A 17,164-nucleotide genomic window follows, 5' to 3' on the forward strand; every position below is an offset into this window, starting at 1 on the left:
GGACCGGCCATTTTCACTTCTTTTGTGGGGGAATGTCATCGGTTAAGGGGAGGCAGGGCATTTGCACTTCTTTTGTGATTCTTCAGTTACGTCAGGCCATCTGGGCGTATACGTGCAAATCACAGGGTATGCGATGGCTTGGCTTGGGCTCAGAGGCCTGACAGATTCTTTAACCAAGATCAACAGAGCTGGAGCTCTGGCCCAGCAATCTCAGTTCGTGCGATAGCAAGCAAAGAATTGCAAACTAGGCCGGGCGTGGTGGCTCACGCCTGTAATCCCAGCACTTTGGGAGGCTGAGGCACAAGGTCAAGAGATTGAGACCATCCTGGCGAACACGGTAAAACCCCGTCTGTACTAAAAATACAAAAAAATTAGCCAGGCGTGGTGGCAGGTGCCTGTAGTCCCAGCTACTCCGAGGCTGAGGCAAGAGAATGGCATGAACCTAGGGGGCGGAGCTTGTAGTGAGCCGAGATCGCGCCACTGCACTCAAGCCTGGGTGACAGAGGAGACTCCATCTCAAAAAAAAAAAAAAAAAAAAAAAAAAAAAAAAAAAAGGCAAACTAACACTGAAATGCAAGCTTAAAGCAAGGTTTATTGCAACCCAGTAAAACATTCTGAGGGAGAGCAGGCTGATTTCTGGGAAGTAAAATCAGCACCTCTTTACAAAACTCAAGGTGCTTTTATGGGGTTTGTGGGAGGAGTTGAAACTTAGGCTGTTGAAAATTGGCAGTTTATGGTTACATCCCTAAAGTTAAACTGCGTGTGTTTTTACCCATAATTCATTAAGAAAAGCCCACTCAGAGGGGCAAAACCATGTGTAAATTGTCTTATAATGACTGTATAATGAGGATGGGCCATCGTTATCTGTGCCCCAGTTTTTCTTCCTCCAGGATGTGCTGGCCCCAGATTTTACCATAAATTCCATCCATTAGGGTGGAGTTAGGACAGTCTGGGGCTGAAGTTAGGTGGGCTAGGGCTGGTCTTAGTGACAGCCCTCCTGCTTTCTTCTCTCTCCCTCTCCCAGCTGCTAATGTCCATCTAACTACCTAACAGTATTGTCGTTCTGTTTGTTCAAGTCAGAAACCTAGAAGTCATTCTGTTTCCATCCTTTCTTCCAGGACCTCCACATCCAAACTGAGAGCAAACCCCAGCCCACATTTGCCTCCAAGCCCACCTGCACTCTAGCCACCTCCACTGCCACCTGCCATGACCTCAGACTTCATTCTCTGAGTTACACTGATCTCCCTGTGTTATGCCCAGACCGTTTATTCCCCGAAGAAGACCACCAGAGTCCAGAGTCAAAGCCAAGCGGCAAGGATCTTTAATGCAAGTTTGAACTTGGTCCCTCCGTTTTACAACATACAAGAGGGCCCCAAACAATGCGTGTGCTCGCTTTTTATAGCCTGATGAAAACAGGATATGTAAGGTTACAAGGGAATTCTTCTGGTTACAGCATTACAATTGGTTAACGTATTAAGTTATACTTTAAGCAGCTTTCTTATTGGTTCCTGCGCTTTTACAAACGGTTGTAACCTTATCGGAGATTCTCCAGGTGTTGTTTTTCTTTGAGATGTATGGAGGAATGTGTTTGTGTCGGGCCCAGGAAGTGGAGGCATATGGGGGGGATGTCTCAAGGCTGTGATATATGGAGGAATGTGTTTGTGTCGGGGCCAGGAAGTGGAGGCATATGGGGGGATGTGATGTGTCGGGCTCAAGGCTGTGATATAGGGAGGAATGTGTTCTTTCACCTGCTTCCCCTACCAGCCCTTCTCCAATCTGTAGTCCCCACATCTGCAACAACTGATCCTGCACCACCCTGTTGAGAACCTTGAAATGGGGACGGGTGTGGTGGCTCACGCCTGTAATCCCAGCACTTTGGGAGGCTGAGGCAGGGGATCACCTGAGGTCAGGAGTTCGAGACCAGCCTAGCCAACATGGTGAAACCCTGTTTCTCCTAAAAATACAAAAGTTAGCCAGGCGTGGTGGTGGGCACCTGTAATCCCAGCTACTTGGGAGGCTGAGGCAGGAGAATTGCTTGAACCCAGGAGGCAGAGGTTGCAGTGAACCGTGATCACGCCATTGCACTCCAGCCTGGGTGACAGAGTGAGACTCTGTCAAAAAAGAGAGAAAAGAAAGAGAGAGAAAGAGAGAGAGAGAGAGAGAGAGAGAGAGAGAGAGAGAGAGAGAGAGAGAGAAAGAAAGAAAGAAGGAAAGAAAGAAAGAAAGAAAGAAAGAAAGAAAGAAAGAAAGAAAGAAAGAAAGAAAGAAAGAAAGAAAGAAAGACAAAGAAAGAAAGAAAGAAAGAGAAAGAAAGAAAGAAGACGCAAGGAAGGAAGGCAGGAGAGAGAGAGAGAGAACGAACGAACGAACGAACGAACCTTGAAATGGCTTCCCCCATGCTTTTGGATAATATTCAAACTGTATGTCATCGTGTCTACAGGGGTTCTGCACAATCTCCTGTTGCTTGTCTCTTCAACCCTGTCTCAGGCTCTTATTCCTCTCACCCACCATACTCCAGGAACCTGCTGTTGAATGAATGAATGAATGAATAGCAGGAAACACCCCATGGCCTTTGTGGGTACCATTCCTTGGCTAGAACAATGCAACAAAAATTTGCAAGGTTGACTCCTCATTTAATTTTCTACTCAATGGAAAAGAGTGGAAGGCTCATTTTTGCAAGGCTGACTCCTCATTTAGGTTTCCACTCAAATGTGGTTTCCTCAGAGAGAAGACATTTTCTGATCTCCCCCTGGTGCCAAGCAGACCCCCATGAATTTACCTTACTCTGCTGTTATGTGTATAGCATTTATCTCTATCCTGCTTTTTGAATTACTTGTTTACTGCCCAGCTCCTGCCTCAGAATATAAGCTCGAAGGAAGCAGAAATGCATTTATTTCTACGTCCCCAGTACCTTGAATGGTGTCTGGGTTGAATGAATGAATGGAAGGAAGGGAATAGTGGCGGAAGGAGGAAGAAAGGAAGAAAAGAAGCCAGGCAGGAAGACAACAAACAATCACAATCATGTTGAATGCTACAGAGAATTATAGGCAGGGCTATCCTTTCGGGAAAGGGGAAGGGGTGGCTGGGAATTTGGAGGATGGGGAGCCAGGATTCCTGTCTATATTAGCAACTTGAGACACCTCAAAGTCATTTTCTTTTTTTTTTTTTTTTTTTTTTGAGACGGAGTCTTATTCTGTCGCCCAAGCTGGAGTGCAGTGGCCAGATCTCAGCTCACTGCAAGCTCCGCCTCCCGGGTTCACGCCATTCTCCTGCCTCAGCCTCCCGAGTAGCTGGGACTACAGGCGGCCGCCACCTCGCCCGGCTAGTTTTTTGTATTTTTTTAGTACAGACGGGGTTTCACCGTGTTAGCCAGATGGTCTCGATCTCCTGACCTTGTGATCCGCCTGCCTCGGCCTCCCAAAGTGCTGGGATTACAGGCTTGAGCCACTGCGCCCGGCCCAAAGTCATTTTCTAGATACCATGCTAGTGGTCCAATCTCAGGCAATTCTGCAAAAGAAATAGCTCACTGGTCAGCTGCAGTAAGTGGCCCACCACCCCACCTTCCTAGAACCAGAGCCAGCCACACAGCCCTGGAAGAAGCCCCTTAGTACAAGTTTCCCCAAGCTCCTGGGAGCATCTGGTCCACCCCACGTGTAAGGGGTAGTGGTAGAGATTTGGAGGTTGCCCCCAACAGGGAGAATTGGAGCTTAGGACCTCAAAGTCCTGCTCCAGGATCTTAGCCCTCTGCCCAAGGAAGGTAGTGTGCCAGGCCAATTCTCCCTGACAGTCACACAGACAGGCCTGCATAGCACCCCAGTTACACAGACAAATTTTCACAGCACTGTCTTAACATTGAGCTAATAATTAGACCCAGAGAAATCGATGCCCAACTCGAAGCGTTAACAATTTTCTCAGTGCTTACATGTGAGGGAGTTATATGGCTATGTGTGGTAACGCATTCAGCTAAGTCTATAGGTGACTAATTTTATTCAGAAATTAAATATACGTTCAGGAGAAGCTTTGCATAGGCCTCTCCCAAACCTGGAGCAAGTCAAGATAATGGAGACAGCCTTACATTCCTTGTGCCAGGACCCATCTCAGGTCAATGAAATCTGGGGCACATTAAGGTAACAAAGCCAGCAGTGTGAACAGATTTATTGGAGAGTCTAAGGCAGCTCTCCGGACCAAACCGTAAAAGAGATAAGATAGAAATAATCACTTCAGTACCACAGTCCTTATTAATTAGAATTTAGGAGACACGGCCGGGTGCGGTGGCTCAAGCATATAATCCCAGCACTTTGGGAGGCCGAGACGGGCAGATCACGAGGTCAGGATATCCAGACCATCCTGGCTAATACGGTGAAACCCTGTCTCTACTTAAAAATACAAAAAACTAGCCGGGCGACGAGGTGGGCGCCTGTAGTCCCAGCTACTCGGGAGGCTGAGGTAGGAGAATGGCGTAAACCCGGGAGGCAGAGCTTGCAGTGAGCTGAGATCCGGCCACTGCACTGCAGCCTGGGTGGCAGAGCAAGACTCCATCTCAAAAAAAAAAAAAAAAAAAAAAAAAAAAAGAATTTAGGAGACAGGCTTCGATGATACTGGGGTCCTCATAGATTCACTAAACTTAAAGCATTTTTGACTTCTAACCTAGTTAGAACAAAATCAGTCACCTATAGACTTAGCCGAATGCGATACCACACGTAGCCACATAACCCCCACACATGTAAGCACTGAGAAAATTGTAACGTTTCAAGTTGGTCTGGCGAAACTATCTCCGACCTTCTCCCTGTATCTGGTTACAGCAATAAACTTCCTTTCCTTGTTTATCTCTTCTTGTTACTGAGCCACGAGAACACGCAGCCAGCCCCGGCTTGGGCTTGGTCTGGGAACAGTACTGGCAGCCCCAACTTGTCCCAGGGAGCAGAGAGGGACTTCGAAAATGTTGAGAAGTCACTCCAAACAGCAACGGTCCCTGAGGGCTGGCCCAGGTCTGAAGGTGGGACTGAGAATACAGGCCTCCTTGGAAGGGCTTAACCCAGTTGGGAAGGAGAAGGCTCTCAGAACACCCTGTACTCACCCTTGTGTAACTTTCAGCACAATGGAAATTGCTCACCTAATGCCTGCCCCTCCCTTTGAATGTGAATGCCACTGACTGGTCATAACCACCCTCTGGTGAGGATTTATTCAATGTTTATTGAATATATGGCAGCATGCAGGGTGCTTTTTACCTTAAACTTTTATGTACTCAAAACTTTTCAACATCACTTTTTCCAAGGCCTTTGTAGCTATTTTTTTTTTTTTTTTTTTTTTTTTGAGGCGGAGTCTCGCTCTGTCGCAGGGACTGGAGTGCAGTGGCCAGATCTCAGCTCACTGCAAGCTCCGCCTCACGGGTTTACGCCATTCTCCTGCGTCAGCCTCCCGAGTAGCTGGGACTATAGGCGCCCGCCACCTCGCCCGGCTAGTTTTTTTTGTATTTTTAGTAGAGACGGGGTTTCACCGTGTTAGCCAGGATGGTCTCGATCTCCTGACCTCGTGATCCGCCCGTCTCGGCCTCCCAAAGTGCTGGGATTACAGGCTTGAGCCACCGCGCCCGGCTGTAGCTATTTTTTGTTTGTTTGTTTGAGATGGAGTCTTGCGCTGTCACCCAGGCTGGAGTGCAGTGGTGCAATCTTAGCTCACTACAACCTCCACCTGTCAGGTTCAAGCGATTCTCCTGCCTCAACCTCCCAAGTAGCTGGGATTACAGACACCCACCATGACGCCCGACTAATGTTTGCATTTTTAGTAGTGACAGGTCTTCACCATGTTGGCCAGGCTGGTCTAGCATTCCTGACCTCAAGTACTCTGCCCACCTCAGCCTCCCAAATTGCTGGGATTACAGGCGCAAGCCACCGCGCCCAGCCCACTGTAGCTTTTTTTGGTTATACGGAGTCTGGTTGTGTTGGCCAGGATGGAGTGCAGTGGCACAATCTCGGCTCACTGCAAGCTCCGCCTCCCGGGTTTACGCCATTCTCCTGCCTCAGCCTCCCGAGTAGCTGGGACTACAGGCGCCTGCCACCACGCCCAGCTAATTTTTTTTTGTATTTTTAGTAGAGACGGGATTTCATTGTGTTAGCCAGGATGGCCTCGATCTCCTGACCTCGTGATACTCCCGCCTTGGCCTCCCAAAATGCTGGGATTACAGAAGTGAGCCACCGCCCCCGGCCCACTGTAGCTGTTTTTAAGAGAAAAAAAGTATATTAAAATCATTCTGGGATTTTTAAAAAAATGCACAGGGATTTGTTTTTGGCAGTTTAGCAATGTAGGTATCCAGACTGCCCCGACCTCCCTATGAACACCAGAAAGGTTGAATGAAGGTTTTATTCAATGTTATTAAATGCATCAATGAGCTGGCAAGAAAGTTGGTGAACGTGGAAACCCATAAGGTAAGCCAAGCGCCGTAGCTGGCCTTCAACTAGTTATTAAATAAAACAAATAGAACTGGCCGGGTGCGGTGGCTCAAGCCTGTAATCCCAGCACTTTCGGAGGCCGAGACGGGCGGATCACGAGGTCAGGAGATCGAGACCATCCTGGCTAACACGGTGAAACCCCATCTCTACTAAAAAATACAAAAAACTAGCTGGGCGAGGTGGCGGGCGCCTGTAGTCCCAGCTACTCGGGAGGCTGAGGCAGGAGAAGGGTGTAAACCCGGGAGGCGGAGCTTGCAGTGAGCTGAGATCCGGCCACTGCACTCCATCCTGGGCGACAGAGCGAGACTCCGTCTCAAAAAAAACAACAAAAAAAAAAAGAAAAAAAAAACAAATATAACTAATAGTAACTGAAAAAAGAAAATAATAGACATATAAAACTCAGTGGAATGGATCAACAAAAAGTGGTATACAATAGGATTCTATTCAGGCACAAAAAGGAATGAAGTACTGATCCATGCTATAGTGTGAAGGAACCTCGAAAATATCGTGCTCAGTGAAAGCCAGACACAAAAGGTCACATATTGCCTGATTCTATTTATATGAAATGGAGTAGGTAATTACACAGACAGGAAGCAGATTGCTGGTTGCCAGGGCCTGAGAGAAGTGGGGAATAATTGCTGAATGGGTGTGGGATTTCATTTAAGGGTAAAGAAATGTTTCGGAACTATTTCAAGTGGTTGCACAACATTGTGAATGTATTATCATGGAATTGTTCACTTCAAAATGGTTAGTTCTATGTTCTGTGAATTTCCTTTCAACAACAACCAAAAAAAAAAAAAAAAAAAAAAAAGGAAGAAATAGCCACCAATTTTTTTTTTTTTTTTTTTTGAGACAGTCTCGCTCTGTCACCCAGGCTGGAGTGCAATGGCCAGATCTCAGCTCACTGCAAGCTCCGCCTCCCGGGTTTACGCCATTCTCCTGCCTCAGCCTCCCGAGTAGCTGGGACTACAGGCGCCCGCCTCCTCGCCTGGCTAGTTTTTTGTATTTTTTTTTTTTTTAGTAGAGACGGGGTTTCACCGTGTTAGCCAGATGGTCCCGATCTCCTGACCTCGTGATCCGCCGGTCTCGGCCTCCCAAAGTGCTGGGATTACAGGGTTGAGCCACCGCGCCCGGCCCCCAAAATTTTTTATAAAGAAAAGAAAGAAAACCCATCAGTGCAGTGCACCACGTTAATGAAGAAGAAAAATTATGAGAAACTAAAAAATAAATTACACTGATAACTTTTAAATCCATTCAATAGGAAGAGACGGCAGTTTCCTTAATCAGATAAAGGTATCTACAAAAACTGATAGTCAACGTTATTGTTATAGGTAGAAAAGTGAAAAATTTCTCATTCAGATTAAGAAAAAGAATAATCCTCTGAGGTGGGAGGATCTCTTGAGCCCAAGAGTTTGAGATCAGCCCAGGCAACACAGCAAGACCCCATCTCTCAAAAAAAAAAAAAAAAAAAAAAAAAAAGAGAGAGAGAATGATCAAGAAAAGGAAGCAAAAGCTACGTGGATTGGGAATGAGGATATAAAACTGCCATAATTCACAGATGACTTGATTGAAAATACAGGAAATCTAAAAGAAGCTATAGAAAATGTATGGGAATTATTAGGTAAAGTTGCTAGATATAAAAACAGAAAATAAACATTTTAAAGTAAATCTCTACTAAATTTCTATGCTGCCATAACAAATTATCACAAACTCAGTGGCTTAAAGCAACAGAAGTTTATTATCTTACAGCTCTGAAGCTCAGAAGTTCTAGATAGCTCTCACAGAGCTAAAATCAAGATGTCAGCAGGGCTGCATTCTTTTCTGAAGGCTCTAGGAGAGAATGTTCTCTGCTCATGGCTTGGTAGAATTCAGTTCCCTGTGATTGCAGGACTGTTTTCTTGCTCTGTGTGAACTGAAGGCTGTTCCCAGCTTCTAGAGGCCACCGCATTCCGTGGCTTGTGGCTCCTTCCAGCTTCAGAGCCAGCAAGGTCATCGAATCCTTCTCAGGTGGCATATTTTAGGACCATTTTTCTGCCTGTCTTTCACTTTTAAGGGCTCATGGAAGTAGATTGGGCCCACCTGGATAACTCAGGCTAGTCTCCCTATCTTAAATCTCTCTGATTAGCAACCTTCATTCCATCTACAACCCTTATTTCCTTTTGTGGTGAAATGTAACATATTCACAGATTCTGGGCATTAGGAAATAAATATCTTTGGGGGCCATTCTTTTTTTTTTTTTTTTTGAGACGGAGTCTCGCTCTGTCACCCAGGATGGAGTGCTGTGGCTGGATCTCAGCTCACTGCAAGCTCCGCCTCCCGGGTTCACGCCATTCTCCAGCCTCAGCCTCCCGGGTAGCTGGGACTACAGGCGCCGCCACCTCGCCCGGCTAGTTTTTTGTATTTTTTAGTAGAGACGGGGTTTCACCGTGTTAGCCAGGATGGTCTCGATCTCCTGACCTCATGATCCGCCCGCCTCGGCCTCCCAAAGTGCTGGGATTACAGGCTTGAGCCACCGCGCCTGGCTGGGGGCCATTCTTTTGCATCCCACAGTCACCATTTATAATAACCCAAAAGAGGCCGGGCGTGGTGGCTCAAGCCTGTAATCCCAGCACTTTGGGAGGCCGAGACGGGCGAATCACGAGGTCAGGAGTTCGAGACCATCCTGGCTAACACGGTGAAACCCCATCTCTACTAAAAAATACAAAAAGCTAGCCGGGCGAGGTGGCTGGCGCATGTAGTCCCAGCTACTCGGGAGGCTGAGGCAGGAGAATGGCGAAAACCCGGGAGGCGGAGCTTGCAGTGAGCTGAGATCCGGCCACTGCACTCCAGGCCGGGCGACAGAGCGAGACTCCGTCTCAAAAATAAATAAATAAATAATAATAATAATAATAATAACCCAAAAGACCATCCAATTCCAAGCAATGAGGCCGGACACAGTGGCTCACGCCTGTAATCCCAGCACTTTGGGAGGCCAAGGCAGGTGGGACACCTGAGGTCAGGAGTTGGAGACCTGCCTGGCCAATGTGGCGAAACCCCGTCTCTACCAAAAAAAAAAAAAAAAAAAAAAGGCCGGGCGCGGTGGCTCAAGCCTGTAATCCCAGCACTTTGGGAGGCCGAGACGGGCGGATCATGAGGTCAGGAGATCGAGACCATCCTGGCTAATACGGTGAAACCCCGTCTCTACTAAAAAATACAAAAAACTAGCCGGGCGATGAGGCGGGCGCCTGTAGTCCCAGCTACTCGGGAGGCTGAGACAGGAGAATGGCGTGAACCCGGGAGGCGGAGCTTGCAGTGAGCTGAGATCCGGCCACTGCACTCCAGCCTGGGTGGCAGAGCAAGACTCCGTCTCAAAAAAAAAAAAAATAAATAAATAAAAAATAAATTAAAAAAAAAAAAAAAAAATAGCCGGGGGTGGTAGTGGGCACCTGTAATCCCAGCCACTTGGGAGACTGAGGCAGGAGAATTGCTTGAACCTGGGAGGCAGAGTGCAGTGAGCTGAGATTGTGCCATTGCACTACAGCCTGGGTGACAGACTGAGACTCCATGTACAAAAAAAAAAAAGAAACAATAACAACAAAAAATTCCAAGCAATGACCCTAATAGAATTTGTGCAAGTACTCCATGAAAAAAACATAAAATATTGACAAATACTTTTTTATTTTTTGGAGGCAGAGTTTCGCTCTTGTTGCCCAGGCTAGAGTACAACGGCACAATCTTGGCTTACTGCAACCTCTGCCTCCCGGGTTCAACTGATTCTCCTGCCCCAGCCTCCCAAGTAGCTGGGATTACAGGCACCCGCCACCACACCTGGCTAATTTTGTTTTTTTTTTTTTTTTTTAGACTGAGTCTCGCTCTGTCGCCCAGGCTGGAGTGCAGTGGCCGGATCCTGGCTCACTGCAAGCTCCGCCTCCCGGGTTCACGCCATTCTCCTGCCTCAGCCTCCCGAGTAGCTGGGACTACAGGCGCCTGCCACCTCGCCCGGCTAGTTTTTTTGTATTTTTTTTAGTAGAGACGGGGTTTCACCATGTTAGCCAGGATGGTTTCGATCTCCTGACCTTGTAATCCGCCCGTCTCGGCCTCCCAAAGTGCTGGGATTACAGGCTTGAGCCACTGCGCCCGGCCTTAATTTTGTATTTTTAGTAGAGACGGGGTTTCTCCATGTTGGTCAGGCTGGGCTTGAACCCCCAACCTCAGGTGATCTGCCTGCCTCGACCTCCCAAAATGCTGAGATTACAGGCATGAGCCACTGCGCCCCGCTGACAAATACTTTTAAAGACTGTGGAATCTCCTTAAGGTAGAATTTGAAGGCTCTTTTACTTTGGAACTCTATCTGGATTTGGGCCGACCGCAGAATGAAGGAGAGCATTTTGTACACACACAATTGCGCTGCTGCATTAAATTTCAATAGCTTGCAAGAAGGCATTCACGTTAAGTGGAGAAATTGCAATTATTTTTTTAAGAGATGGGGTTTCATTTATTGCCCAGGTTGGTCTCAAACTCCTGGGTTCAAGTGATCCTCTTGCCTTGGCCTCACAAAGTGCTGCGATTACAGATGTGAGCTACTGTGCCATGAATAAATTGCATACATTTAAAAGCCGTATTAGGCCAGGCACGGTGGCTCATGCCTGTAATCCTAGCACTTTGGGAGGCTGAGGTACGCGGATCATGAGGTCAGGAGATCAAGACCAGCCTGGCTAATATGGTGAAACCCCATCTCTACTAAATTACAAAAAATTAGCCAGGTGTGGTGGTACATGCCTGTAGTCTCAGCTACTAGGGAGGCTGAGGCAGGAAAATCGCTTGAACCTGGGAGGCAGAGGTTCCAGTGAGCCGAGATTGCACCACTGCACTCTAGCCTGGGTGACAGAACAAGACTCTGTCTCAAAAAACAAAAACAAAAACAAAAACAAACCGTATTAATTTGTATAAAATATCTTGCCACATTCAAAACCACCATTAAAATATACAATGTTGAGATTTTGCACTTAAAGGATATTTTTAGTGTGAAAATTATCGTGAAAATAATATGAGACTTCAACGAAAGTATGATTGTATTGTATTAAAGACTACTATATTGATTTGGCAAACTTTCGTGACTTGATAAACTTATTCCCTTCTTTGGATCTATATTTCCAAAAGTCTTGCATTTATTATGCATAACTGTGGGCTGGTGAGGTTAATTTAAAAAGTAAAGCCATTACCTGAGTTTTGCTGCACTCTAAACTTACACAGAGGAACAGCTGTTCACATCTTTCAGCATTTCACATTTGCCTAACTTTAAAAGTTGCCATGTGTCAAAAGCATGCTACTGTAATTGCTAAAGCATGATACCTCAGGCTATTTGAAATAATTACTTTTTGAGGTAATTGTGACCACAAAGCATCAGCTTTACATGAGAGCTGTACATCATTTTAAATTACTCAAATGATGTCTTGGTTTGAGGCATACATCGCAGATACTTAATGCTTTTAGTAACATAGTGTCACTGTGAGATGGAGCAGGCAGATAAAAAGAATTAAAGAAAAAAAACCTGTAATCCCAGCACTTTGGGAGGCCGAGACGGGTGGATCACGAGGTCAGGAGATCGAGACCATCCTGACTAACACGGTGAAACCCCGTCTCTGCTAAAAAATACAAAAAAAAAAAAACTAGCCGGGCGAGGTGGCGGGCGCCTGTAGTCCCAGCTACTCGGGAGGTTGAGGCAGAAGAATGGCGTAAACCCGGGAGGCGGAGCTTGCAGTGAGCTGAGATCCGGCCACGGCACTCCAGCCTGGGCGGCAGAGCGGGACTCCGTCTCAAAAAAAAAAAAAAAAAAAAGAAAAAAGAAAAACAATAATTCATATAAATGAATGATTAAGTAAATCTCACTGCAGATTATATTTATGAGAAATCCCTCTTTTGGATGCCAGAGGGCACCTGCAATCTGAAAAACAATCCAGGAAATAATTATTTCCTGTTTTGTAGCAGATAATTGTCAGTCACCAAATAGTATCTTCGATACTTGTCATTACTGCATACAGTATTTTTATGAAAGGCATTTTGCTCCTGCCTTTTATTTCATTTATTTATTTTGAGACAGAGTCTCATTCTGTTGCCTAGGCTGGAGTGTAGTGGTGGAATCTTGGCTCACTGCAACCTCCGCTCCCTAAGTTAAAGCAATTCTCCTGCCTCAGTCTCCCTAGTAGCTGGGATTACAGGCATGCAGCACCATCACGACCAGCTAGTTTTTGTATTTTCAGTAGAGACAGGGTTTCACATGTTGTCCAGGCTGGTCTCAAACTCCTGACCTCAAGTGATCCACCCGCCTTGGCCTCCCAGAGTTCTGGGATTACAGGCGTGAGCCACCGTGCCCAGCCTTTATTTTTATTATTTTTGGGGGGACAGAGTCTCTTTCTGTCACCCAGGTTGGAGTGCAGTGGCGCGATCTTGGCTCACTGCAACCTCTGCCTCCGGGGTTCAAGCGATTCTTCTGCCATGGCCTCCCTAGTAGCTGGGATTACAGGCATGTGCCACCACGCCCGGCTAATTTTTGTATTTTTAGTAGAGAGGGGGTTGCACCATGTTGGCCAGGCTGGTCTCGAACTCCTGACCTCAGGTGATCCGCCCGCCACAGCCTCCCAAAGTACTGGGATTAGAGGCGTGAGCCACCGCGCCCGGCCTCTTTTACTTATTTTTTACTTTAGATTCACTCTCAAATTCTTTTGTACAGTGAAGTCAAGAACCTAAACTGGCCCACCAACAGAGATAACAATTTAAAGAGAGAGCAAAGCAAAGATTTTGTATGCTATTAAAACTAAATCAGGCCGGGTGCAGTGGCTCACACCTGTAATCCCAGCACTTTGGGAGGCCGAGGCGGGTGGATCACGAGGTCAGGAGATCGAGACCATCCTGGCTAACACGGTGAAACCCCATCTCTACCAAAAATACAAAAAAAAAAAAAAAAAAAAAAAATTAACTGGGCATGGTGTCGGGCATCTATAGGCCCAGGAGTTCATGACCAGCCTGGCAAACATGGTGTAACCCTGTCTCTACTAAAAATACAAAAATTAGCCAGGTGTGGTGGCACATGCCTGCAGTCCCAGCTACTCAGGAGGCTGAGGCAAGAGAATCACTTGAACTGGGGAAGCAGAGGTTGCGGTGAGCCGAGATTGCGCCATTGCACTCCAGCCTGGGCAACAAGAGTGAAACTCGGTCTCAAAAAAAAAAGACTCACTTTATATTTAAAGACACAAATAGTTAAAACATTCTTTGCAAATAGTAACCAAAACAGAGCAGGAGTAATTACACTAATGTCAGACAAATTAGCATAATTTGTAGCTTGTTACAAATTATTGTTACAAAAATTGTTACAAGGAACAAAGGATATGATATAATGATAAAAGTGTCAATCCATCAGAAGATATAACCATTATAAATATATATGTATATATAACCCCCCCCACACACACACATACACCTAACAACAGAGCCCCTCAAAAAATAAAGCAAAAACTGATAAAATTGAAAGGAGAAATAGATGTACAATAATATTTGGAGACTTTAACACCCCATTTTCCTTTTTTTCACTTTTCTTTTCTTTCTTTCTCTTGTTTTTAAAGACAGGGTCTCGCTTTGTCACCCAAGCTGGAGTGTAGTGATGCAATCTCAGCTCACTGCAACCTCTGCTTCCCAGGTTCAAGCAATTCTACTGCCTCAGCCTCCCAAGTAGCCAGAATCACAGGCGTTGAGTCACCACGCCTGTCTAATTTTTGTATGTTTAGTAGAGACAGGGTTACACTATGTTTGCCAGGCTGGTCGTGAACTCCTGACCTCAAGCGATCCACCTACCTCGGCCTCCCAAAGTACTGGGATTACAGGTGTGAGCCACTGTGCCTGGTCCTAACACCCCATTTTCTTTTTTTTTCTTTTTGAGATGTTGTTATGATCTTGTTGCCCAGGCTGGAGTGCAATGGCATGGTCATGGCTCACTGCAACCTCCGCCTCCTGGGTTCAAGTGATTCTCTTGCCTCAGCCTCCTGAGTAGCTGGGGACTACAGGTGCCTGCCATCACGCCCGGCTATTTTTATTTATTTACTTTTTTGAGATGGAGTCTAGCTCTGTCGCCCAGGCTGGAGTGCAGTGGTGCGATCTTGGCTCACTGCAACCTCCGCCTCCTGGGTTCAAGCGATTCTCCTGCCTCAGCCTTCTGAGTAGCTGGGACTACAGGCACCCACCACCGCACCCCACTAACTTTTGTATTTTTAGTAGAGATGGGGGTCTCACATGTTGGTCAAGCTGGTCTCGATCTCCTGACCTCATGATCCACCCGCCTCGGCCTCCCAAAGTGCTGGGATTACAGGTGTGAGCCATCACGCCTGGCCTAACACCCCATTTTCAATAATGGATGTAACACTCAGACATAAGATCATTAAAGAAACAGAGGAATTGGGCTGGGCACGGTGGCTCATGCCTTATTCCCAGCACTTTGGGAGGCCGAGGTGGGCGGATCACGAGGTGAGGAGATTGAGACCATCCTGGCTATCATGGTGAAACCCCGTCTCTGCTAAAAAATCCAAAAAGTAGCTGGGTGTGGTGGCAGGTGCCTGTAGTCCCCGCTACTTGGTAGGCTGAGGCAGGAGAATGGCGTGAACCCAGAAGGCAGAGCTTGCAGTGAGCCGAGATCGCGCCACTGCACTCCAGCCTGGGCAACACAGCGAGACCCCCATCTCAAAAAAAAAAAAGAGAAACAGAGGAATTTTTTTTTTTTTTTTGACACGGAGTCCCGCTCTGTCGCCCAGGCTGGAGTGTAGTTGCCGGATCTCAGCTCACTGCAAGCTCCGCCTCCCAGGTTTACGCCATTCTCCTGCCTCAGCCTCCTGAGCAGCTGGGACCACAGGCGCCCGCCACCTCGCCCGGCTAGTTTTTTGTATTTTTTAGTAGAGACGGGGTTTCACCGTGTTAGCCAGGATGGTCTCGATCTCCTGACCTCGCGATCCGCCCGTCTCGGCCTCCCAAAGTGCTGGGATTACAGGCTTGAGCCACTGCGCCCGGCCTAGAAACAGAGGAATTGAATGACACTATAAACCAACTAGACCTAACAGGAATATATATAACATTCCAACCACCAGCAGCAGAATACACATTCTTCTCGTGTGGACATGAAACATTGTCTAGAATAGGTCATATGTTAGGCCCCAAGCAATTTTCCAAACATTTAAAAAGGTTGAAATCATGAAAAGTATATTCTCTGACCACAACAGAATGAAACTACAAATAACAGAAGGAAGACAAAAAAATTCAAAAATATGTGGAAATTAAACAACATGCTCTAAGACAACCAACGAGTCAAAGAAGAAATCAAAAAGGAAGTTAAACACACTTTGGGCTGGGTGTGGTGTCTCACACCTGTCATCCCAGCATTTTGTGTTTTTTTTTTTTTTTTTTTTGAGACGGAGTCTAGCTCTGTCGCCTGGGCTGGAGTGCAGTGGCTGGTTCTCAGCTCACTGCAAGCTCCGCCTCCTGGGTTTACGCCATTCTCCTGCCTCAGCCTCCGAGTAGCTGGGACTACAGGCGCCCGCCACCTCGCCCGGCTAGGTTTTTTTTTTGTATTTTTTAGTAGAGACGGGGTTTCACGGTGTTAGCCAGGATGGTCTGGATCTCCTGACCTTGTGATCCGCCCGTCTTGGCCTCCCAAAGTGCTGGGATTACAAGCTTGAGCCACCGCGCCCAGCCATCCCAGCATTTTGGTAAGCTGAGGTGGGAGAACTGCTTCAGCTCAGGAGTTTGAGCCCAGCTTGGGCACCAAAGCAAGACCTTGTCTCTACTAAAAAAAAAAAAAAAAAAAAAAAAAAAAATCAACCAGGCGTGGTGGCATTTGCCTGTAGTCCCAGCCATTTGGGAGGCTGAGGTAGGAGGATCACTTGAGCCCTGGATATCAAGGCTATAGTGAGCTGTGATCATGCCATTGCACTTCACCCAGGGCAACAGAGAACGATTCTGTCTCAAAACTAAATAAATAGATAAAATACTTTGAGACAAATGAACATAAAAATACAACATACCAAAATCTACAGGATGTAGTAAAAGCAGTGTTCCAAGGAAAAATTATAGCTGTAGATACCTACATTAAAAAAGAAGAAATACCTCAAATCAATAAACTACTCTTCTACCCCCAAATGGCTGTGGAATTTGTTTGCTTAATGAATAATGGTCCTGGCAAAAATCAGGAACCAACACTGACAGATTTGTAATGAAATACCAACTTTAAATATCCATGACCCCTTGATAGAAATTAGAGTTTACACAAACAAAAAAAGAAACTTTCGATACTGTCAGCCAATATAAAATGAATGTAACATGACTGCCAGGTCGGCAAAAAGGCACTTATACATTTTTCTTTTTTTTTTTTTTTTTTTTTTTTTGAGACGGAGTCTGGCTCTGTCGCCCAGGCTGGAGTGCAGTGGTGCGATCTCGGCTCACTGCAAGCTCCGCCTCCACGGTTTACGCCATTCTCCTGCCTCAGCCTCCCGAGTAGCTGGGACTACAGGCGCCCGCCATCTCGCCTGGCTAATTTTTTGTATTTTTTAGTAGAGACGGGGTTTCACCGTGTTAGCCAGGATGGTCTCGATCTCCTGACCTCGTGATCCACCCGTCTCGGCCTCCCAAAGTACTGGGATTACAGGCTTGAGCCACCGCGCCCGGCCCAACATTTTTCTCTAACATCTGACCATAGTTTC

The sequence above is a fragment of the Rhinopithecus roxellana genome, chromosome 16, assembly GCF_007565055.1.
Source record: "Rhinopithecus roxellana isolate Shanxi Qingling chromosome 16, ASM756505v1, whole genome shotgun sequence".
Taxonomy (NCBI): Eukaryota; Metazoa; Chordata; class Mammalia; order Primates; family Cercopithecidae; genus Rhinopithecus; species Rhinopithecus roxellana.